Raw genomic sequence first — 25,694 nt, 5'->3', positions numbered from 1 at the left:
AGAGAGAGAGAGAGAATCTTAAGCAGGCTCCATGCTCAGTGCAGAGCCCAACATGGGGCTCAAACCCACGACCCTGGGATCATGACCTGAGCCAAAATCAAGAGTTGGACGCTCAACCGGCTAAACCACCCAGGTGCCCCCCCTAGCCTTTTCCTTTTACATGAATGAAGATTGTGACGCTCAGAGGGGCTTAGTCTCTTTCCTAAAGTCACAGACTTTAGTGGCCACACCACGCATGCTCCTGCCAGCTCACGGAACAGACATAGGTAACTGCTGAGATGCTCTATCTTGGTGGTTCCAGGCAGGGAAATCAATTCCCAAATTAATTAGTGAAGGAATTGTTTATGTTTTAATGGCTCTCAGTAAATAATAAAGTACTTGGATTCCTGGATAACGAAATTCCCTGAGCTCTCAGGACCATGTTGTCTGCCTTGAAGCCTGAACACTGTCCGAGCTTATTCAGCAGTGTTGCCAAACCCCCACTACGTGGGGGTTGTTCTCAAAGTGAAAAAGCAAAGCTGTCTCCAGGAACAGACCCATCACGCTGTGTAGCAAGAGGCAGCACCATGTGGGTGAAGCCTGGTGCGGCCCCTGGGCTCTAGCACTCTTGAGCAGTGTGACCCCTGGAACAGTTTCCTTGCTTCCCCACATTTCACTTTCCCTACCTGAAAATGGGAAGATGAGGACGGTGCTCACTAGGGATCCCTACCTCCCAGGACCAGTGTGAGGATTAAATTATTTGAAATCCATGTTTAGAACCGGGTCTGGCACATGGCAGAACTCCAGGAGCCGTGTTATTGTTCAGAACCTCAAGTTGCTGCTCCTTTGTCATCTCCCATGGAAGGGAGATGTCCCACCAGACAAGGACAAAGGGTCGGGAACAACCCGGATGCACCCAACCCTCCACACTGTCATCTGACGCTTCCTTCAGTGGCTTACTGAAAACTTCCTGCCTTGGACGGTCTTGGCTATGTCCCATTGTTTATGGTGGGTTTTTGCTTGATCCTCTTGGGTTTCCCAGGTAGACATTCTATAAACAGTGGTTGTTTTCCCTCTGGCTTTCCAGTCTTTATTGTCTTGGCTACTGTACCAATGCAACCCTGTTCTCTCCCTCCCTGGCCCTTGCACTTCTTATCCGTCTTGTCTACCTGGCAATGACCCTGACACACTGCTAGAGATCCCGGCCATCGGTAGAAACTTCAGGGTGCCAGTGAGGGACTGCAGCCATGACAGGCCCAAGACCTCCCCAACAGGGTATACAGTTCCCAGGAGAATCTGGAATGAAGATGGGGACATTCAGTATGTGTGGGAAAGAGCCAGGCAAGACAGGGGGCCTGGGAGGCAAGGGAGAGGCAGAGCTGAGGTCACCATAAGGAGCGAGTAATGGCCATATCACGAAGAGTGCCCCCCATGAGGCCTGACACAGGGCTGGGACTCAAGTACTGGTGAATCAGCACTGACCTGTGAAGATTATGTCCTGTCCCCATGGGTGCAGCCTAAGACAGACCCTCCCAGATCCTCCCCTTCTCTAGGATTTTAGGTATATGGAGATTCAAATGCTGTCTTTCCTTTCTTTTTCTTTCTTTTTCTTTTCTTTCTTTCTTTCTTTCTTTCTTTCTTTCTTTCTTTCTTTCTTTCTTTCTTTCTTTCTTCCTTCCTTCCTTCCTTCCTTCCTTCCTTCCTTCCTTCCTTCCTTCTTTCTTTCTTTCTCTTCTTTCCTTCCTTTTTGTTTATTTATTTTGAGAGAGAGAGAGAGAGAGAGAGAGAGAGAGAGAGAGAGAGAGAATGAATCCCAAGCCAGCTCCGCACCATCAGCACAGAGCTTGATAAGGGGCTCAAACTCATGAACCTTGAGATCATGACATGAGCACAGATCAAGAGTCAGACGCTTAACCGACTGAGCCACCCAGACATCTCTCAAATCCTATCTTTTCTTACCAAGAGACCTCCATATCTCAAATGGAGTTCCTTTCAAAGAAGGTAGACAGTTTCCTAATATATTAACATCCTTTTTTTTTAATGTTTATTTTTGAGAGAGCAAGCCAGCACGAACTGAGGAGGGGCAGAGAGAGAGGGAGAGAGGGAGAGAGAATCCCAAGAGAGAATCTGTGCTGACAGCACAGAGCCTGATGTAAGGCTTGACCTCATGACCCTGGGATCATGACCTGAGCTGAAATCAAGAGTTGGGCGCTTAACAGACTAAGCCACCCAGGCACTCCTAGTTCATTAACATTCTAACTGATTTCCCCGTCTGCTCCACTGGACTCCTGGGGAATGTGCATGTAGGATACATTTTGGGAAGTGGGGGGAGTCATCTTATAATTTGAAAATGCAGTATTTGCAGCAGTAGGCTTCCATGCAAAGGTGTTGCTCCCTATTACCAGGGTGCACTCCCCAAGCCAGCCCTGAGAGATAGCTTGTCAGTGTCAATGATGTACCTTGGGAAGACACAGGAACTCGCATTTCAATAAGCACCCGGGATGATTCTGAAGCAGAGGTCCATGGACCATACTTTGAGAATCACTGTCCTGATGGTTCTGCAGGTCTGACGCCTCTGAGCATCCTCCCTATAGTTCTCTACTCCCTCTTCTGACCCAATAAGTCCCTTCAGATATTCAGGGTCCAAGCAGATCCTCCCAGGAGCACGGACAATGGGCAGATCACAGGAAAAGAAGCAGGCCGGCCAGCAACTCCTGGCACCGCAGCCCCATCCCCAAACGATGGGACATGGAAGGGGCCACAGAACATCCAGCTGAGTCTTCCTGTCTCATTCATGTACCCAAACAGGACAAGTGCCAGTGACCTCATGTGTAACCGTGTCCACAGGCTTGAGCAAAGGAAGGTGAAGATGTCACTTGGGTTTCCATGTGAATCCCAACCACCTTCCTCCTTGGGATGCTGCCTAGGGATCTATGGCCTTATTCACCACCTAGGCCCTCCCTGCATGGCTCGTCGGCTTTCTCACTAGATGCGTACATTCATCTGTCCCCACTGGAGAAAACTCTCCTAACTAGGCACCTGTTTTAATGTGGCACTTTTTAGATTAAGAGAAATATCTGACCCTATTATTTGGTGACTACTGTAAAATTCTATCAAAGATATGGAGGAAAAAGAAATCAATGACATACAAATGCTTCTGGACCTGTGAAGCCCAGAATATTTTGAAAACTAACCTTGCTCTTATAAATTTCATATTGACTCCCAAGGGGAAAAAGAAAAAATAAAATCAAAATTTCATGATCTATCACTTCCTCAAGATAATAAAAAACAAACTAAAGGTAAAAAATTGGGGACCAAGGGCACCTGGGTGGCTTAGTCAGTTGAGCATCCAACTCTTCATTTCAGCTCAGGTCATGATCCCAGGGTCATGGGATCAAGCCCCGCCCTTCCCCCCTCCTCCTGCTCGTGTTCTTTCTCTCTGTCAAAAATAAAAAATGTAAATGAAAGTTTTAAATGTAGTCCATAAACAACTTTTTTTTCCTTTCTGGAACTGCTTCTTCCACCAAAAAAGGTAGCTGCTACCATTCCAGAGGCTCCCCCTGCACTGGACTTCGAGTATTCAGCTCCAGACTTGTGGCAAAAACTAAAACTGCTTGTGTGACAAGATAAACACATACCTAGAAATCACTCTGAAAACAAGGAATGGTAAGAATTTAGCTTTTCTGTGATGAATTAGATCTGGCTCACTCCCTCACTTCCTTCAGGTCTCTGCCCAAACATCACCTCTGCAAGACCTTTCCTAACACCCATGTGCAACAGCATCCTGACCTTTAGCCTCTACGTGCCTTACCCTGCTTTCTTTTCTTTATCGCCACCTGACGCATTGTGTATTTGTTCATTGTCTCTCTCCCCAACCAGAAGGTAAGCAACTTGAGAACTGACATTTTATTCACTGCTACATGCCCAGTACCTTGAAAGTGCCTGCCATGTCACTGCACTCAAGTATCTGTTCCGGGAAGGAACCCAGCCACCTGCCAATCTATTCACCAGTCTATCCATTCTCCCAGATATCTACCCACTTAGTACCAACCATGTGCTAGGTACATGGCCCACTTAGGCCAACCATGGCCTAGACGCCATGATGGATGTTCTGTAAATGAGGGTAAAGACTAAACATGGGTTTTGCTCCTGGAGAGACAGATACCTGGCAGCTGTGGGTATTCAAAATACCTGGCAGGTGCACCTATGTTTGAGACAAGGAGAATGGGCAGGAAGCTGTGAGAAAGAAAAAGGTGACAGCTTTTTTAAAGTTATGGGACCAGGGAAGTCCTCCCAAGAAAGCGACCCAGAAGCTGATAGGGGGTTACCCAGATGAAGAGTGTGGGGAACGGGAAGCACAAGGGAAGGTTCAAAGTGGGAAGAGCTCGGTGGCTGGGAACAAGGAAGAAAACAGCACAAAGGAGACAAGAAGGAGTCAGACCACTCCTGGCCTCCCATCACCAAGGTGCACATGTCAGGCAGGCAGGTGCTAACCTGGACCTGAATCAGTTGGAGACAATAGGGCATCAACTCTGCTTATGAGATTTAGAGAAGCAAGGAATAAACAATCCTGAAATGTTTCTTCCCATACCAATTATAAAAGAGGACGAGATTTACTTTTAAAATAATCAGTTGACATCCCTATTTGTTTCTGCATCAGTGAGGATGCTTCTTAAATATCTGAGAAAACCTTGGTAGAAGAAACAAACGTAGCTAAAACATTTTTTGGTGATAGCGTATCATGCAGCTCCTTCCCAGCGTCACCCCAAATGGCATCTCTGACCAGGGAGTGGAGTCACTGTTCACATTTAGGAGACTGGATTTAATGTACACAGTGTTGACAACAAATACTTAAAAGACTGTGTTTCCTTTTCTGCTGGAACCAAATAGCTGATATCAGTTTGTGTCCTGGGTTCATTTTCTCCTACTACAATTATAATACATGCAACAATTTTATGTTGCATGAGATAAATGATGGCCCCCTTACTCAACTATAAGCTCTTTGAAGGGAGGCATTATCTCTGGATTTCTATCACCAAGAACAGTTCTCAACCCATAAAAAATCCTTTAAAACAAGTCTATTGAGATCAAAGGGCCTCAGTTCGCCAAGATTTTGCTAGTCTGGTTTAGCACAAACCCCGCTCTCGATTCAGTATGGGCCGCATGCTAGCTGAGGGATCACAGGCTCTGGAATTGACTTTTTCAGAAAATTAAATGAAACAGTAACTTATGAAGAGTACCTATCCTGAAGCCCAGGACGTGGCAGTTAATCAACAGACAGGTTAATCAGTAAGAAGGATTGTTGTTTTGTCCCTAATATGCAAGCAGAACCAAGATATTCATACAGCTTTTGCATTATGACCTTAACCATCTTCTATCAGAATCTGAACGTGGCACAAAACCACTAACCCATTGACACATTCTGTGGTCATAGTCCACAGGGCCCAGGAGGACTGCAGAGCCTGTCTGGTCAAAATCCAACACAAACAGTCTCAGGGATAAAAGGGCCGCCAACAAGGCAAGATCAGTGTTGTGTCAGTAGAAGAACAGCCACTAACTTCCCAACAAGGTGGATGGAATCCCAACGGACAAGTCACAGGGCCAGTCCTAGGGACACACACCCTCACCATGGCCGCTGCCCCAAGCCCCTCCAGGCAGGATGCAGGAGCCCGACAGGTGAGAGTTAATGTTCCTAAATGGCTATACCTTCATTTGGAACTATCTTTCTTTCTCAATAATAAAAGGTCAGCTGTGAATTACAGATGGGAGTCAAGCCAAGGAAAGAAATGCTGGTCAGTTCTTAGTAACAGGGCTCTAAAAAAAAGCATCCAAGTGGATGACAGTCCTTATCAGCGACTTATCAATCCCCAGGGTCCAACTGCAGTGGTAATTTAATTTTTACATAATGTCCACTGTTTTAAAAATGTACAAGAGTGGAGAAACCACCTGGAAATCTTTATATGAACAAACTAGAATAAAGGACATGAGCTGAGAAGCACTCCTGCCTGCTGCCCCCAAAGGCTTCTATCAATATATCAATCCTGGGGCACCTGGGTGGCTCAGTTGGTTGAGCATCTGATTCCTGATTTTGGCTCAGGTCATGATCCCAAGGTCGTGGGATCAAGCCCCACATAAGGCTCCACGCTGAGCCTGCTAGGAATTCTCTCTTTTTCTCTCTGTCTCTCTCCCTCTGCCCCTCTCTCCCACTTGTACATGCTCTCTCTCTAAAATTAAATTAAATTAAATTAAATTTAAATTAAAATATCAATTCCCCCAGAGTGCAGGTGCATACAATATACCTGCACGCAAATCTACCATTTCAAGACTTAAAAAATACTCAGTCTTTAGTTGACAATAGGTCCAACAGAGGTGTAGTACCTCTGTTGTGGGAAAACAAAGACTTTCTTTTTCTTTAATTTTTTTTAACATTTATTTATTTTTGAGACAGAGAGAGAGAGAGCATGAACAGGGGAGGGTCAGAGAAAGAGGGAGACACAGAATCTGAAACAGGCTCCAGGCTCTGAGCGGTCAGCACAGAGCCCGAAGCGAGGCTCAAACCCACGGACCGCGAGATCATGACCTGAGCCGAAGTCGGACGCTGAACCAACTGAACCACCCAGGCGCCCCAACAAAGACTTTCAATACACACTTTATCAACTGCCTTCAGCTCTAGACCTGAGAGAAAAATAGTGACAGTAAACTACTCTTTACATGCTACTAGAGGCAGTGTAAATTGGTGAGCTACATCAAAAAAAGGCTGGCAATTCCTCAAATGTTTAAACATAGAGTTCCTGTATGACCCAGCACTTCCACTCCTAGCTATATACCTAAAAGAATTGAAAATGCATGTGTATTTTCACACAAAAACTTGTACACAATGTTCATAACAACACTGTTCATAATAGTCAAAAAGTGGGAATACCACAAACATATATCAACAGATGATTGGATGGAGGCACCTGGGTGGCTCAGTCTGTTAAGCAGATAAGCGTTCAACTTTGGCTCAGGTCATGATCTCACAGTTCTAGAGTTCAAGCCCTGTCGGGCTCTGTGCTGACAGCTCAGAGCCTGGAGCCTGCTTCGGATTCTGTGTCTCCCTCTCTCTTTGCCTCTCCCCCATTCACACTGTCTCTCTCTTTATCAAAAATAAACATTAAAAAAGTTTTTTAAAAAAGATGAGTGGATAAACAAAACGTGGTATATCCATGCAACAGAATACTATTGGGCCATAAAAAAGGAATGTGTACTGATTCATCCTATAATATGAATAAACCTTGAAAAAATTATGTTACGTTAAAGAAGCCAATCACAAAAGGATACACGTTCTGTGACTCCATTTATTTTATTATTAAAAAATTTTTTTTATAATGTTTATTTTTGAGAAAAAGAGAGAGAGAGACAGAACACAAGCTGGGGAGGGACAGAGAGAGAGAGGGAGACACAGAATCTGAAGCAGGTTCCAGGCTCCAAACTGCCAGCACAGAGCCCGAGGCGGGGCTTGAACCCACGAACTGTGAGATCATGACCTGAGCTGAAGTTGGACACTTAACTGACTGAGCCACCCAGGCGCCCCTCTATGACACCATTTATATGAAATGTTCAGAACTGGCAACTCCAGAGAGACAAAATATAGATTAGTGCTTGCCAGGGTTGGAGGAAGAAGATAAGAGGGAGGGAATGTTAACAGATAAGAGTTTCTTTTTGGGGTGATGAAAATGTTCTAGAGCAAGGTAGTGTTGATGATTATACAATTCTGTGAGTATAATAAAACCACCAACTTGTTCACTTTCATAAGAGGGTGAATTTTAGAGATAAATTTTATCTCAATTAAATAAATACATAGGATGTATTTTTTAAGCCACTAATTACATAAAGAGATAAAGGGAAAAATGATCTTGCCCAGTGTTTCTGGAAATAAAGCCTGAAAGCTTTACATCCACTGGCATACTCCAAACAATGGTTCCCAACCAGGGCTGCCCATTAGACTGACCCAGAGAGAGCCTTTCAAAACACAGAGATGCTTAGACTTCCCTTCCCAGAGATTATAATTTAATTGGTCTGGGGTGGGGCTCAGGGACTAGTGTTTCTCACAATCTCCCCAGTTGACGCTAACGTGCAGCCAGAATTAAGAACCACTGCCCTAGAATTTGAGCTTTTAAAGGAGTCCCTGGTGTTGGTTTAGGTATCTGCTATTTTATCCTTTCTCATAAACATAAGACAGACAAAATTTTAAATGGCTCACAGTTTCTGGCTGTTAGAACTGGGATTTCATTTTATTGTCTCTTCCACATTAAAAAAAAAAAGATCAGCAGGTTGCCATTTTGTAGACAGAGAATCTGAAGTACAAAATGGCTAAGACACATACTGAGGTCACCATAGTGAGTTGGGGTGGGGATCGGATTACAATTTCGTCCTTGGGAACCTACGACTCTAACTTGAACCAGGAGGAACAACCACTCTGCACGGGTGGCAGGGACAGGCAGCACCGGGCACTGGCACCAGAGGCAGGAAGGCTGGATGGAGCCTCAGTCTGGGAAAACCACAAACTCTCAAGTCTGCTGTCTTCACCTTCTGATTTGGTAAAATAGAACCACCCCTCTTCTGCACCCGCCCCTCCCCAAAACAAACCTGTTTTCCTTACAGGGCTGGGAAGAAGAGGTTCATTTCACCTCCTCATCTCAGGTAAGCTACCCCAAAGTGCTCACTTATTGGGAACACTGCTTATCTGATATTCATTATTTTCCCATAAGCTGGTGAAACCCCCGTCAGGTCTGCATTAGGCTCCACATTCATGTCGGAGCCCCAAAGCTGTTTCCAATTGGCAAAGTCATGGCCAGGGTGTGTTGTTCATTAGTATATTTGTGGGAGGCTATCCAGGCCCCAACCCAGTCACCGGCCGTGGGAAATTCTTCCCAGATCGGAGGACCCTCCAGGCCTGACAGAAATGAGGAGCTACCTGTGCCTCTCCCTGGGTTCCTGCTCGGAGCTCCTTCCCTACTCGCGAGGAACACAGACAGTGGTCGTTTGGGTTCTGATTTTGTTGAGTAACCTCTCGACGACTTGCTGCGCAGTTCCTGGCTCTTCCATCCCACCCTCCTCCCTCTCTCAGCTGTTTTATAAGCTGAATTCTAATCTGGGTTTCTTCACAATGTCGCCTTTGACTACAAGCTAATAAAACCCCAAACGGGAAATTCAGGAGTAATGGAGATGCCACGTGACTGTAACCTAAGGTTGTTGGTCAACTTGATTTGGTTTTCAAGCCTGTACCCCATCTGGGGGCTTCAGCCCCCACCCACCTTTGTGGCAATAAAGAGGGTCTTTGTCTTTTGTCACACTGCACGTGGGCCCTGAACCTTTCTGAGGAGTCCCACAGACAGCTCACAACACTCCAGGACCCCTGCACGCCCCTCTCCGTGTCTGCTACCTCGCCCGGGGCTCAGGAAAGCAGCTGCCTCACCTCCCAGGCCACAGACAGGCCTTACCTGCCACCTAACCTGACCAGAGTCACCACGGTGTCCACCCTGCACAACCAGGAGGCTGGTGGAACCCTCACACGGGGGTGGCACTTTTGTTATGAGTATGCAAATCCTCACCATAAACATCAGAGAAGTCAAGGAGAAGAACAAGGTGTTTTGCTGCAGCCTGAAATTCAAGGTTGCGGTTGAGCCACACTGGTAATTTCTTTCTGAATTTTGTTTTTAATTGCAGAGAACGGGGGAAAAAATCTCGATTTCCACAGATAAGTAGTAGCTAATGCTAACAGGCTTTCAGGAGGCTGCCTTTTGATCTTAGGATAGTCTTTAAGGTAAATCAGAGTTTCTCAACCTTTCTTTCATTATCACCCCCCCTTAAGGAGCCTTGGTAGACATTTTTTCCTAATTGTGCTCTCCTTCCTCCACGAAATCTTAACACCATAGATATACTGTGTATCTCTTTATGTATAGTGACCCTTCGGAGGGCTGCGCACCACTGTCATAGCTAGATTTTTTTTGTCCCTTTGGAGGCAATACTACTCTGGTTGAGAACACAGGAGTTCAATTGACCCAAGGCTTGAAATAGTGGTAGACTTATTTGCTTTCAAAGTATAATTACTAAAAATGATAGCAAAACTGGAAACAATGGAAAATTCTTAGACAATAATGATTAGTTGCTAGACACTATTCTAAGCACTTGGCCTGTACTTACGTAAGCTCATAATACTATTATTATCCTCGTTTAATAGATGAAGAAAAGGAGGCACAGAGAGGCCAGGTGACTTACCCAAGGCCACACAGGTAGTGGGCAGCAGAGGTGGGAATCAAGACCAGACTCCACACCCTAACCACTAGGCAATACTGGTCTCCCACAATACAAAACAACTGCTTGTGTCCTAATCACAAATGTAGAAATCAAACGATGCACCCAAACCCAACAATAAGCCTGTAACCAACCATCATGAGACACTTCCACAAAGTGACACATCATACATTATTAAACTGGCCACTGAGCTATGAAGACACCCCAAGCCGGGCCCACCAAGAGCACAGGTGAGTATCTGCACAATAGCACGTGAGCGTTCTATGCATGCTTGAATATTTAACAAACCTGGGGCTACCTACAAGCTTCCTAACTAATACCTCACTTCTAAGAATTCCAACACAGACAAAAAGGCAGGGGACTTATTTGCCCCAATGTGAGCCACCCTGGCAGTTCTAGTTAGTGCATCGGTTGGGCTCCAGTATGTTGAAATGTGGGGTATTTAATCAGACATATTTTATTTCGGTTGCACATTTTTATGTGGTGAAAAGAGAATTAAAAAAAAAAAAAAAGAGTCAAGCCCAACATTTGAGAAACCCCCATAGCACTGAGCCACAGCACAGACTCTGAAATCACCTGATAACCTTCCAGGGCCCTCTGGTCTGGCTGAGGGTGCCTGCTTATACAAGCTGGGACAGCTTCAACCGAGCCTCCTGCACCATATTCCCCACCCAGCTCCTGCTGGGGCATCACACCTCTCCCCCCATTCCCCCGACCTTCCAGCCCACGTCACTCAGCCATACCCTTGCCTCCCACCAAAGACCCATGCCCACACCAGTTCAGTCCAAGTCTGGGGCTGGGCCCAGCAGCCCTAGGTGTCAGGCTCCCCTGTGACCCTGACGTGTGAGGCACCTGAGAGCTGTCTGTCGTCCCTAGTTTCAGAAGGTAACCCTAACTCTGAGCAAGTCATAGCCAGCTGGTCCAAGCCCCTCACCTGCCCCTGAAAAGCAGGCAACTCTCATGTGTGTTCTTAGGCGCCATGATTGAGTGAGCAGGGAGTTCTCTTGACTTTCCACCTGTGCATGTGCTCCTGGTCCTTACTGCTTTCTTCCCATCCATGCATCTCTAACTTACTGTATGCCAGCAGCTGGGGAATCAAGGCAGATAAATACATCATCACTTACTGTTTCTAGCATTCTGCAAGAAAAAGAACAGGAGGCCTAATTTAGAGTTGGGGCAGGTGAGCAAAACTATCTGAGGAGTGAGGGTAACAACATTCTAGGCGGAGCGAACCCCAAGCAGGGAGACCAGAGATGTGGCATTTGGGGAATCTGAAAGCAGGTGGATGAGGCTGAGGAAGAGGAAGAGGCAGGAGTCTCCTCCATTATGAGGGCAGAGGGTTTTCTTCCCCTCTCCATCTGTGGGTGGACAGCAGTAAAAATCACTGCAGTTAGGGGTCTGAGCCAGGAGGCGGGTCTGCCTTCACTGGCTGTGTAACACTGTCTCAGACCTGGTTTCCTACTTGTACATTAGGAATAATCCTTTTTTTTTTTTTTTTTTTTTAATGGGAGAGACTTCACTATTTGGGATTTTTTTTTTTTAATGTTTATTTTTGAGAGTGTGGGGGTGGGGCAGAGAGAGAGGGAGACAGAGGATCTGCAAGGGCTCTGTGCTGACAACAGAGAGCCTGATGCAGGGCTCGAACTCGTGAACCGTGAGATCATGACCCTGAGCCGAGGTCAAACGCTTAACCGACTGAGCCACCCAGGCACCCCAGATTAGGAATAATCCTAATCCCTACCCCAGATGGGGGTAGTGACTCAGTGCAGCTATCCTCTCGAGCAGGGGTTCTTGACCTCGCCTGTACAATGGAACCACCTGGAGCCTTGTAAAGTGCTGACGTGTGGGGTCCACTGCTGGGCCTAGCCCAGGCCCCCCGCATTGTTAAAGCTCCCTCAGCGACATTGAGGTACAGCTGCCGGAGGAAGCATCAGAGCAGGCCAGGATGCTGGGCACGCTGCAAGTGCTCAAAAGCTCTGAGCTGTTACCAACAGAGGGATCTCCAGGCCTCACTCCCACCCCTCTCCAAAAATGCCCAAGTTCCCAATTGAAATCATCCCACAGCCCTCCCGCAATCACTCCCGTACAGATGACTTTTGTGATAAAGCTCTAACAACTGCATAACAGTCAAAGCCACAAAGACACAAAGTAGAAAGGGAGCTGCCATGGGGAGAGGGAACTGGGAGCTGTTCAATGGGGACCGAATTTCAGTGGGGGAAGATGAAGAAAGTCCTGGAGACGGATGGTGGTGATGGCTGCACAACAGTGTGCAAGTACTTAACCGTTCGCTTAAGAACGGTTAAGATAGTACATTTTAGGCTACGTATATTTTACCACAATTTTTAAAAAACTGCTTAAAACGCGGTTTACTCATATTCAGAATGTCCTTCGATGTCCACAGAATACAAGAAATATTAACTTGAACAATAATGAATACACTTATACTTTTCCAGGTCTAAGAATCTATCCAACAGAAAAGCCACCTTGCCGTAAAGATACGTGTACAAGTGTGCTCAGTGGGGCATGTTGCAATAGGGCGAAAAGCATCAACAACCTACAGGTTCATCGCTAGGTGAAGGCTCAGGCACATCAATGTCCGTCTTGGGAATACTATGCAACCACGAAAAAGGCTGAGTCAGTGTGTGTCTGTGAACACTGACAGCTCGGGTGAATAACATGCTATTCCGGGAGATGCTGGGCCCCTGGCATCTGAACTCCCTCCTATCTAGGAATCCTTGCCTTCTTCAAGTCCTGGTGGGGGCCAGGTCCACCTCTCACTCTGGGGCCTGCAAATGCCACCAGTAACATTAACTGCAGCAATGCTATCAGCCTGGTTTCGGGGCATAATGGTGGCCGTGGTCCGGGCTGCTGCCTGGTGTCCACAGTCTGGGCCCACAGCAAGACTGGGGACCACCCTGATGTCTTTTAAAGAAATTTCTGTCACTATCGGCCAGCCGAGAGCTACTGTTTGCAACTAAGAACCCTACTGATAAAAATATTCACATTAGGACTTTTTGTTTTTTAACCAAAAAAAAATTGGCCCTTATAGATCGGTAGATAAGGACGGCTAACATTTCTTGAGACAGTTACTATATGCCAGGCCCTGTTCTAAATACTTTTCAGGTGCCAACTCACTTAGTGTCCACAACAACCCTGTTAGGTCTGTACGAAGAATCTCATTTTACAGATGAGGGAACGCAGGCTTCGAAGAGGGTAGGTAACGTGCCCAAAGTTACAAAGTTTGCAGCTAGTTTGTAGGTGGTTCGAGAATGCGGGAAGTCTGGCTCCAGAGCCCACAGTCCCAGCCGTTCGGCAAACACGATTCCACAGACACTCTGAAGAAGGACTGACTGCAGGAGCTGTCTATACCTGTTACCTCTGGGACGGGACTGGGAAGGGGGAGGGCGGTCGGGTTGGAGGAGGCCGTGGGTGTGTTCCTTCTGTCCGGTTTAAATCTTTTACAACAGGAACCATTCATGTGCTACTTTCAGATAAAGCAGCATTGTGGAGCGATTAAACTTGAACTAGGGTACCTGCACACCAAAGGCCCTGGCAACGGAGACTCCGCTGCCTGCAGTAGCTCCCTGCTGCCACCTCCCAAGGACCCGAGGAGGATTCAGTGCCACACCTCATGCCAGGGGTTTCCTCCTGGTTCTGTAACAACCCATGCCCAAGGTGTCTACTGTGATGTGGCACACAGGTAGAGGCTAGTTGTGTAGATCACACAAGCTCTGGGTTCCAGGGCACCTGGCAGCCCACCTCCAACACCCCACTCCTCAAGTTTGGTCTTAAAGCACCACATGGTCCCAGTCCCCCTCCTAGAGCTTCTGACCCTCCCATCTACTGCCCTGTCATCCGAACCCAATTCACTTGCTAAGGCCCAAATCAGAGCTAATTCTCCTGCCAGCCTCAGTTTCTCCTATTCCCTGCACACATCATTTCCGAGTAATGCCTCCTTTGCTGGTGGAAGGTACCATGTTCACGGGCCATTCTTAGTTTATCCACCCTCTTCTCCTTTCTTCACTTGATAGTCTGTCTCACTGAACTCCTGAGGGCCACCTGCACCCTTTCACACAAACCCCCCACTACCACACAAGGGCAGGAGTTGCTAGAAACACCACCTTGATCACAGGTCTGCTCTACAATAACTCTAACACCCAAGGGCTATTATTTCATATGGGCCCTAACCAGATGAGGGTTGTTTTTTGTTTTTGTTTTTACTTTTTATTTTGAAATAGTTTCAAACCTACTGAAAAGTTACATGAGTGCAATGGACGCCACCTACTAAAGACCCCAAATGTGTATATTTAGTCTGTCCTCTCTCCATAGTTTTTTTCTCCGAAACATTTGAGACTACGTTGCACACAAGATACCCCTCTAAACACTTCAGTGTACATTGCCTAAAAAAGACATTCTCTTGCATTACCAGTTTATTTGCCTAATCAGGAAGTTAGCATTGATACAATACTATCATCTAATCTACAGACTTTATTCAACTGTTGCCAACTGTCCCAGTGATGTCTTTCAGACACACACACACACACACACACACACACACACACACACACACAGAGACAGAGAGAGAGAGAGAGAGAGAGAGAGAGAGAGAGAGGAAACAAAGAACAAACCCATGGTCCAGGATTCAGTCCAGGCTAAACACTGCTTAGAACGAAACTTCCCAATTTCTAGACCTGTCCATCCAGACTGGACAAGTCACTGTCCTCTCTGGGCTCCACCCTCCATAAACTATGAGGATAAAAGGGCAGAGAAGCCAAGGGCATTGCAATCCTTGTATATTGAAAGTGATCAGTCAGTGGGGCCACAATGACTATGATAACCTTCAGCTTCCCCCAGGCTTTGGGTCATTACTAGGTCATTACTTTACTAGATCATTATATGCATGTCTCACATGTACCATCTCATCTAAACCCAACTGTTTCTACGATCATCCCCATTTTGCAGATGAAAAAATTGAGCTCGTGGTGGTTGAGTAACTTGCTGAAGACCTTTCCAATGCTTACAGAATTAGAAACAAGGATGGAAGAAAACATGCCTTGTCATTTGCAGTCTGACCAACCTTCGCTAGATTGAAATAGCCTGCTAGGTGAGAGGGAGGCAGATCTCTAAAGACAGACCACCGAAGCTGCAGCGGCCACCAGACACAGGGTGGTTGCACAGCTGCATAGCAAAAGAACGCTCTGGTCAAAAGCAGCACACAGTCCCTGAGGCAGAGGAGAAGTGGATTCTGGGACCACAGTGAAAACAGAACTACACCAAGTTCCATGCTGCAAAACAATCTCTCCTTGTGGCCTGGAGTTGAATTTTTGTCCCCTCCCTATGCATAGCTCTGCCCTATGCAGCTGAATATGAAGTCCCTCTGTAGGAAATTCGCCACATCCAGTGAAAGAATCAACCTTTGATGCACTCACTAGAAGAGTACCAGGCACACACTTCTGCATCAAGTGCTGGCTAAGCCTATGAGGGTGCTATCCCATTTGACAGCCAGTTCCACGGCCCGCCCTGGTCTGAGCCGGCACAGGACAGATATCTGTAAGTCCTTACATAGTGCTGGCGCCTTACAAGAGAAGCTGTTGGGGCCAGATGTTTTGAAACAGGCATCATGTTAAGTGGACCCATATCCTTCCATTAGCTATGGGGCAAATCAACTCCTTCCCCAGGAGGAAAGGCCATGCATTTGTCCCAGTGGATTTGTGACCACCTTCCCAGGTTATGTGACATGTGGGAAAGTTCTTCTCTTCCTGTCCTCAGCACAGATGCTGCTGTGCCTCTGGCTGCCGGCAGTTTGTAAATGTAACATTTCCCAGCTAAATCCTGACACTCTGAAAGACTTCTTACGATTTCTATTTTTTTAATGGCATGGCCCCAATAAAGGTGTGTGTTTCCTTTTCTCCTTTGTTCTTTAAACTTAGTTTCTACTGAAGTAGAAATTATGACAATCACGTGGTTCTCTGCACCAGCCCTCACCTTGGCTGCAATAAGCCTGAGCCCTTGTCTCCTCTGAAGCTCTGCCACTAGCCTGAGGAAGCCACTTAATACTTCTGAGCCTCAGCTATTCCATCTGTAAATGGGAATAATAATCTTTCCTACCTCAAAGTGCTTAAAGCCCTTATAATGCATATATTTTACGTGTGTGTGTGTGTGTAAAATAGCTTGAGTCAAATGAAGTATTACACAGAAAGCACGTACCCAGTAAGTTCCCAAAGAATGGAAGACACTATTTCTTCTGCTAATACCATTCCTGCTGCCGTGATCACCACACACAATTTTGCAAAGCTGGGGAACACAAGGGCCCCTTGGCATTTCGGTCTGTGCCTCCTATTCCCCGCCCCGCCCCCCTCACCCCCCCCCCCCCCCGCTGTTCTCAGCATGGCCCTAGGGTGCCCAAACCACAGTGAGGACACAAGCCAGAGCTAAGAGCCAGAGGTTTCCAGGGCTCTGGCTGCCAAATGGCACAAGCCACAAGGAGTCAATTAAGTCCATGCTCCCAAATCCACATTTACCACCAACGGGTTCCAAGTCGGCCCAAGGTACTGCCCCTTCCTGCAAACCAGCCTATGGCTGAGCTTCCAGATTCTGAAGGCAGGTCCCTGGCTGCCACGAGACCCTTCTCCATGGCCACTTGTGACCTTGAAAATGTCCTTTTGTCCCTTCAGCGTCTCAATTCTACTGTCCCTCCAAATAGGAGATGATTGAGTTCTTTCAGAAGGTTGTCCATACCCCAGAAACAGAGGACACTGTAGTCTCATCAAAGAACAGTAAAGTACCTTTCCATCCATGTACCCTAGGCCTAAATGGAAGGAGCACCAGCCTAGTTCACTCATTCAACAAGCACTTGGTGGCTACCTTGGTACAGAAGACTACTACGAAGATTAAAAAAAAAAAAAAAAAAAAAAAAAGGCAAGGTCTCCGTTCTTAAGCAGGGGATCAGATGGGTGATACACAAAGATAAAAGCTGAAGGTCAGAGCCAAAGATAAGCTCAAGCAGGTCCAAGCTTGTACATTCCTCCTTTGCTGCAAGGTATTCCCACCCCGCCCTCCCTGAGCCCCCAAGTGCACAGAGTGAATGAGCCCCAAATGGCGGTCCAGCGTCACCCCTCTGGGCTCACTCCTGGGCCCCGGGCTCCGCCGAACAATCAGGGCTTCTGGAGGCAGGCCGAGCAGGCGCATTCTCATGTGCAGGGCCCACAGCGCCCTTCTCAGCTGATTGTGTCCAGGCGGCCGGGGTCTCCGAGGCGCATGAATGCCCTTGAATGGGCCCATTCAAACTGATGGACAGGAGCTGAAAGCTGCACACACACAAAAGCCACTGGGCAGCCGGGAGGGCTCCAGCCCCGGGGTTTGCCCACGGGAAGGGAGGCCACCACTCCACAAAGAGCAGTGTGAAGACTTCTCTACACTTTCAATGGCATCTCTGGGCGCCAACTACACAGTACCCGCCCCCACCCCCACCAACCTCGAAGTGGGTAACAGCAGCAGACGATGGCAGTGCATGGAGAAAGCTGAGGGGGTAGAGGTAGAAACGAAAATCCAACAAACAACAAATAAACAGAATACCCTTTTCTTTCATAGCAAGATAGGGCTCTGGGCCAGAGTCGCTGAAGGGCGCCTCCGTGTGCCTATCTTGTACATTGGTTAGGGCTGCATTCCTGACACCCACGGTGACCTTTAAGGACTCTGGCTGACCTGAGATTGTTTAACATGTCACCAAGAAAAATGATCTCGAAAGGGTGCAGCCAATATTTAAATGAGGATTGGAGAAACCTGGTCCCATTCTTGTGCCACTCAGCGTTTTCAAGAGGGGGGGGAAGAAATCTCTGAAACGACATTTGTGTGTTTAAATAGGACCAGGAAGGGGAGAACCACCCACCTGGAATTCTTTTAATTGCTTCAAGGGAGGGGCAGGCTCTGCCAGTCAGAGGAGCAGAGAAGTCTATTTACACTGTTGCGCACAAATATTTTACGCTCACAGTCAGGTGGCTACTCTGGAAAGGGTGATTCTCAGCTCCCGAGATCACATTACTTTAGAAACAACTCCCCAAAAAGATAATTAAAGATAGTTCCTCCTCATAATGCAATACTATAAAGAGCAATTAAAATTAAATTAGCTTGTCATAGTAAAAAAGATGGATTGCATTCTTAGGCTTCCCGACCCGGAGTTAGTAAATTCATGGAGAGAAGGAAGAAGTCTGTGACTGAGTAGCAGTTTTACTAAAGAAATATTAAATGTTCAGACAAATTCTGTGAACAGACCAAGATAACACGGAGACAGGCACCGATTTCACTTTTTAAATTATAGAATAATTCAAACATATAAAAAAAAAAAGGACAGAAACATAAAAACCAATAAACCCACCAACCCAAATTCACAATTGCTAGCATTTTGTCATATTTGCTGGTTTCTTTTCTTTTCTTTTTTTTTTTAAAGAAATAAAACGTTATAGAACCAGAAGAAGCCACTTGCCTCCTTCTGCAAAGGCAACGTGTCCGTGTTTTTACAGATTTGCCATTACTGACGCAACATAAACAGACCATAACATTGTCGTGTGTTTTTTCCTAATTTTTAGTTTGAAATAATTAAAGACGGACACGAAACTGAAAAGCAGTGAGTAGGGAGATCCCACGCACCCTTCACAGACTCCCCCAGCATGAACATCCTGCATAAATAATTACAGCACATGATCAAAACTAGGAGAGCAACAGTGGCACAACCCATAGAGCTTACTCAGATTTTACCAGTTTCACAAGCACTCGTGTGTGTGGTGGTGGGGTCCATGCAACTTTCATGTGTAGCTTTGTGTAAGCACAACAATCAAAATACTAAACTATACTCTCCCTCCAAGACTCCCTCTTGCTACCCTCTTCATGGGGACACCATTCACCTACCCCATCTCTAACTCCTGACAACCACTTAACCATTCCCATCTCTAATTTTATTCCTTCAAGAATGTGCTACAAGTGGAATAAGCAGTGCGGTCTGTAGGCGTTGGAGACTGGCTTTTTTTTTACAGTGTCATGTCCTCGACGTCCGTCCACATCGTTGCGTGTATTGGTGATTTGTTCCTTCTTGTTGTTGAGCAAGCGTTCCACGGTATAGATGTACCAAAGTTTGTTCAACTATTCATCATTGAAGGATATCTGGGTAGTTTCCAGTGTGTGGCTATTTTGAGTAATGGTGCTATGAACACGCACGTGTAAGTTGCTCTGTGAACATGAGAGAAAGGCCCTAAAAGAGTCTAAAAATCTTTGAAAAAGAATAAAGGAATCTTTCTTCCCAATGTGAAGGATGACTATACAGCTACAGTAATTGTGACAGCATGGAGGTAGAGAAAAATACACACAGATCAATTGGGACAAAAGAGAGAACACACAATCAGCCCCACACAAATATGCCCAGGTGATTTTTGATAACAGCACAGCGAATTCAATGAAGAACGTGTAGCTTTTTCAACAAACAGTACTGGAGCAACTGGATACCAAATAACATCAACATCAACTTCAATTTCACACTTTATACAAAAGGTAACTAAAAATGGATCCTAGACTTAAATGTGAAACATACAACTATAAAACTTTTAGGGGGAAAAACAAACAGGACTCAGGGAGATAACTTAAGTTTCTGTAACTCACAGGACAGCAGGAAGAGCCTCTTACCACATCTTCTCTGATGTGTCCCATGTGATTGAAATTCCACTATTAGACAGTCATACCTTTGGCTTAGGGGCTCTTCCATAAAATTCCTTTGGGAGAGATAAGATATGAGCTTTAAATCTTGGGGTGAGTCAAATTTCAAGAGCTCTCCAGTTGACAGCTGACAGGAGGCTCTATAAAGAAGGAAAATTAAAAAAAAACAACACTAAATACTTATGGGAATAGAGGACATTAGAAAGGAGTCAGAGGAAAAAGATGACCTTCTGACACGTTCCATCTACCTGACAATGCCAAGGTCAGTCCTTCCAAAATCCCATCTGGTTCACAGTCATTGGTGACAGTGATGCTGGGGATGCGTTTTCACCAAACTACACTCACCCAACGTGAGCAGACACTCATACAGGGTGTGCACCAACTTACATGCAGAGAAAAGAAAGTGTACATGGGTATAAGAGGGTAGGGGGTTGTGGATGTTTCCTCAGTATAGTACAAATCTAGCACAAAACAAATGATTTCTATTCAAATAAGATAACAGTATGGATGATGTATTCATTACTTATCCAGCATTTTCCTTCCTGGATTTATTATTTCTATTCTGTGGATGTTTTATAGAATTACTCAGGCAAATGCCTTTTGGGGAACTTGCTCTTGGAGTATCCTAGATACAAACGCATTGGACATATAAAAAGAATCAAAAACAATCAAGAGCTTTTAACCCTAAATTCTGTAGAATCAAAATTTTCACCTATGCTAATTCAGGAGGCACAATGGATGTCGTATGGTCTTGTAATCATTTATCAGACCATAAATTTGTATCATACAACCTAAAGAACAAGCATCATAGAAACAACAGAAATGAACATGTTAAATCCAGAAAGCGTGGCCCCATGAGATCTAAGGCTATCGTCGCTTGTTTTCCCCATCCACGTGGGAAGAGTGTTCAGAGAGGAGGCATCAAGTCTCCACAGCACCCCCTGAGGGCAAGGAGGAGTCACAGCAGGTTGGAGCAAGCCCTCAGCTTTTCCATATCACTTTGGAGGGACCCTGAAAACATCTTCCCTGTACTCTCTCCTGACTGGAAAGGAAACCCTTATCTCCTAGTCAGGCTCCTCAGAGAATATGACGCTCAAGTCAAAATGAGGCAGCAGAGAACACAAACAGACCAGGAGGCAGGGCTTCAACCGATGGAAGTGACACATACAGTGAGGGCCCTCTTAATTCTGACCATGTTCCCTCCTACCAGCTAGTCACAAAAAGCCGCCATAGGCCATGAGCTGCCACAGTCTAAGCGCAGTGTAGCACCTCAGGCTTGGGCACAGCCATTCTCTCACTCGAGGCAGCCTCCTGAGAAAAGTCACAAGCACAGGCAGGACAGCCCTCTGGGGACCAAAGGCCACCCTGAGCCAAGTGAGCTTCTGTGAGGAGCCCGAGCTGCCCCGAGGTTAAATGCCCCTGCTTGGGGCTGGGCAACTCACTCAGACTTCTCTGCCTCAGCTGCCTCAGCTGTGAAATGCTGCGACGTGGATTCATGAGTTAGTACGCCGGCCTGGCAGAGGGGGTCCTCAGTGCAGGCTAAGTATTATGATCGTCTGTCTTGTTCCTAATGCACACTCACCTAAAGCTGATTTCCCAGGCGTCTCCTGCTCCCTGCCTAGGTAGTCACAGTCTTAAGGAACATAAAATTCTTCGTCCAAGCCTAAGAAAGATTCTGAGTGCTGGCGTGAACTCCAAATGTGGACTCAGAGAACTGAGACACAGGCAGACCCTGTCACTCAACCTTGCTGTGACATCTGGGACAGGCCCTTGACCTCTCTGAGATGATGAGAGTCTTCACCTCGCTGTGGGGATCAGCAGGGAGGGCCACGCGAGAGACCTCACAACTGGCCATAACAGGAGCTCTTGGGCCAAGTCGACCGGCAAAAGCCCGCTTCCTGATGACATGGGTGGGCCCAGGCAGAGCAGCGGAGGACCGGGCTCTCAAACAGAGGGAAGCACAGTTGCTGAGAGCCTGCCTTGCCCCATCCCATCCCCATCTCAAGAGCAAGCACAGGGGTATCACTGGGAGAGGACCAGCACTGCAGCCCTGTGCTTACACCTGGCAAGGATGGGCCAGGAAAGGACGGACGAATGAGATCATCCTCCACTGGGCTCTCCAAGTAAGGAAGCTGACCTGCTACCTTCACACTCTGAGGGCTGGGGTTGTAAGGAAGCCTCTTTATAACCACCATCATGAAGATGCCAGAACTACCAAAGACTTATATAGACCTTTTTCCTGCAGGCTGACTCTTTTTAATTTAATTTTTTACATTTATTTTATTTTTGAGAGACAGACAGAGACAGAGCACAAGTGGGGGAGGGGCAGGGAGAGAATGAGACACAGAATCCGAAGCAGGCTCCAGGTTCTGAGCTGTCAGTTCAGAGCCCGATGCGGGGCTTGAACTCACAGACCGCGAGATCATGACCCGAGCCGAAGTCAGACGCTCAACCGACTGAGCCCCCAGGCTGACTCTTAAATGTGCCCCCTGTCCCTTCATTCCCCTCCAACACCCAATCTGGGCACTTGCCACCAGTTTTCTAAAATCACCTTCAGGTCACCTTCCCCTGGAATATTTATCCCATGATCCTCAACCAGACTCTACTTTCAGTAACTTTGCCTCTGCCAGGCCTGGTCCAGCCCCTCCTCCTGGCGGTCAAGGCCACCTCAGCCCATTCCTCAGGCCCCTTTCTGTGCCCTACTTTTAGGGTTCTTCTGCTGACTAGAATGCCTTCCCCTCCTTTTTTTGCAGATTTATTGAGATATAATTGACACATTACATTGTGTAAGTTTAAGGTATACAATGTAATGATTTAATTGTGTATGTGCTATGAAACCCTCTCCCCCTTCTATCTGCCCAGGTCCTGACTGGTCTTCATAGCTTGGCTGAAGACCTACTCCACAGAAAGATCCTTACAGATTTCTAGCCCTCACAGACACTTCACTTTTCTTCTAATCCAATTTCTCTCCCAAAGACACGGCCTTAAGATGGAGTCTGCCAAACTCCACATGAACCGTTCTGGTGCTGTGCGAGGTAGCAGTGTGCCGTGCTCTTGGACTGCGACAGTGGTCCGAAAGCTCTCCTTCTACACTTGAGTCAGAGACCCACCTCACTCCATCTGGCTTCCACTCTGACCTCATCTTCCCCTCGTCCTCCCGCTGGGACTACTCGTTACATCACACCCCTTCCCACGACGTTACAAAAAGGTCATGGTGGCCAACGTGCAGTATCACCTTCCATTTTCTCCAGACCCAGGCCTCCCACAGACCCCTCACCATCATTTGTTTGTCTAAGACCTGCTGAAACTGAAGCCCCCAGAACTAAGCCTGCCATACGGAGTTGTTGGGGCCGTTCTCTACCTTGAGCTGGGCTCTCTCATGCGACCACTGGCAAACACACTTGCTGTCCTCACCGAGCCCTCCTTCTATTTGGATTGACTTTGGCCTCTATTACCAGGTAAATTCACTGAAAGTGGCCTGGGGTCGTGGCCTCTTGCATCTTCTAGAGTGCTAGGCACAGGCAGACATGTGACAACTACCCACTGCTTCACCCACCGATTCTACCCCAAATCAGGTCTGAACTAAAAGACATGCCTATTGGCCACGCCTAAGAGTCAGACTACATAACACTTTCTGCCCTATACAAGCAAGCAGGGGTTTCAGTCTGACAGTCAGCAGGCAACAGAGATGAAGAAAAGACACCAAGAAGGAACTGGGATCATCCAAAACAAAGTCCATCGTGTACAATAATTACTCGACTGTGTGCAGCATTCCTCTTGAGGCCTGAGACATAAAGGTTGGACTAGGGATACCATGGACCATCCATCATAGGAAGTTGAGTCGCAAATGACTCCTGTCTATACTAACATGGTGGGACCAGTTGGAAATTCAATAATGACCTCCGTGAACATGCTGCCTTCTTGAAAGGCACTTATACCACGAGCAAATACTTATCTTGGTTGATTTCCTCCACGCAGGTAAAATGCTTTTTGAAACCTAGTATTTCAGGCACACATGAGGTGCAATCAGGACCCGTGCTGTGGCAGAGACAATGCCATTTTATTTTCTTCCTGGGCCCACAAAAAGACTACATTTCTCAGCCTTCCTTGGAATTAAGTGGAACCACTATGACTGAATTCTGTGCTCTCTCTTTCCTCCTCCAGGATTGGATGTAGTTGAGAACCGCTGCTCCAAAAAAAAGATGGCAGAACTTTTAGATGGAAAGATCTAGGTCCCAGAATGAAGCACGGTGCTACAGACCTGCACTGGAGATAAAAAGTAACTTGCAGTACTTAAGCCATTTGAGGGGTTATTTTGTAAAGTATGTATTCTGGTATTCTGTCCCAATAAAAACACTAATAATCACTGGGCTTCTACTCATTGGGGCCATTTCCCACCTGGGGGTCCCCAGGGGAAAGTTCTCTGGAGAGCAGCAGGCTGGGGTTATTTTATCCTGGCTGTGAGAGCCCGCACAGGAACCCTTTCTACCCACTCATTCATTCGTTCAGAGCCTGGCTGGTATGTTAACAATGGGGGAAGCGGAAGTCACTGCAGGGCCAGGATCAGATAGCAGCCAGCTGCTGGTGTTAACACATTCCTGCCACCCTCCGGCTCTCCTGCCTGTCACAGGCCGCCTGCCACCCCAGACCAGCAGCGGCCTGTTTGTCTTTTAAGGGCATCCAGAGCCCAAATCTGGGCCCGAATTCACAGACAGCGAATATCAGGGCCCCTGTGCCTGTAGCTCCTGCAGGTCCCAGGCTGTCCTGAGAGGCTGGGACGTCCACCTGGCCATCCATGGCAGTCGAGTTCAGTTCTGAGGGCCTTGCCTCTCCTTGCCGTCTGTGCCTCTCCTTTCCAAATGAAATACCACTTACTCCTCAAGGTGTCTCTGACTGTTCCCTTCTCCTGTATCCTTAGGCATTTTATATCTGAGACTCTCAGTGTGGCCTCAGACACCACCGGGCTCACCCAACATGGTTTAGCTGTGTTACCCAGAGTTCTGTGTCTCCTCATAAGAGACAGTTCTTCTGGAGGGTAGGGACTATGTTTGCATGCCTTCCCTGTACCCCCAGTCTGGGCACCAGGCAAAGGCCACTCACTAAATGCCTGCTTAGTGATCAATGAGTGAGGTACTGGGGGGACCAGTGATACCCTGATGACACTGTACATATAACCACCGGACCAATAAACCTAGATTTAAGATGCAAACCAGTCCTCTTTGCTGGGGGCACACTTGAGTCCCAAACTTTCTCCTCCAAGCAGATTCCCTCCCTTCCCCTCCAGTCTCTTGCTCCTCTAGGATTATTCCATCACAAAAGAGAATGCTTCTCCTCGGCCCCAGGGGGCTGCCCGGGATTCTCTTGCTGTGGTGGACTCTCTCCCTATCACATAATTCTTTGTTCCCATGGGCTATTTATTCCCTTTGCTGCTACCACCAACAAGCAGGACCCGGGGCCCAGCGCAGAAGCACACATTCCTCGGAGAGCCTCCCAGACCTCCTTCAACCTTCCAAAGCAGGGCCTTTTCCTGGGCAATTTTAAAGGATGTGGCTTACTTACCTACACTTCATTTCTGGCCACACACCAAACTGAACAAGGAATGCATTCCCGCCTCCCTTCCCCCACCCCCCCACCCCCCCACCCCCCCACCCCCAGCATGCCGGCCACTCCTGTTAGGCAGGTCTGCTCACCAGGTGATCCAGCCCTCTCTCTCAGGT

The 25,694-nt window shown here is 47.0% G+C and overlaps 1 protein-coding gene and 1 long non-coding RNA gene across 5 annotated transcripts in view; one reads left to right on the top strand and one right to left on the bottom strand.

The window, feature by feature from the left end:
- Positions 1 to 25,694, bottom strand: part of TCF7L1 (transcription factor 7 like 1) — a 157,796-nt gene that overhangs the window by 83,470 nt on the left and 48,632 nt on the right. The window lies entirely within an intron of this gene.
- On the top strand, positions 8,750 to 16,175 carry LOC113603140 (uncharacterized). The gene is made up of 4 exons (XR_008289436.1): positions 8,750 to 9,653; positions 10,202 to 10,505; positions 12,729 to 12,942; positions 13,399 to 16,175. It is a non-coding gene; the product is annotated as an uncharacterized LOC113603140 (long non-coding RNA).

This window comes from Acinonyx jubatus, chromosome A3 (genome assembly GCF_027475565.1).
Source record: "Acinonyx jubatus isolate Ajub_Pintada_27869175 chromosome A3, VMU_Ajub_asm_v1.0, whole genome shotgun sequence".
Lineage (NCBI taxonomy): Eukaryota > Metazoa > Chordata > Mammalia > Carnivora > Felidae > Acinonyx > Acinonyx jubatus.
This window is presented reverse-complemented; position numbering and strand designations above follow the sequence as displayed.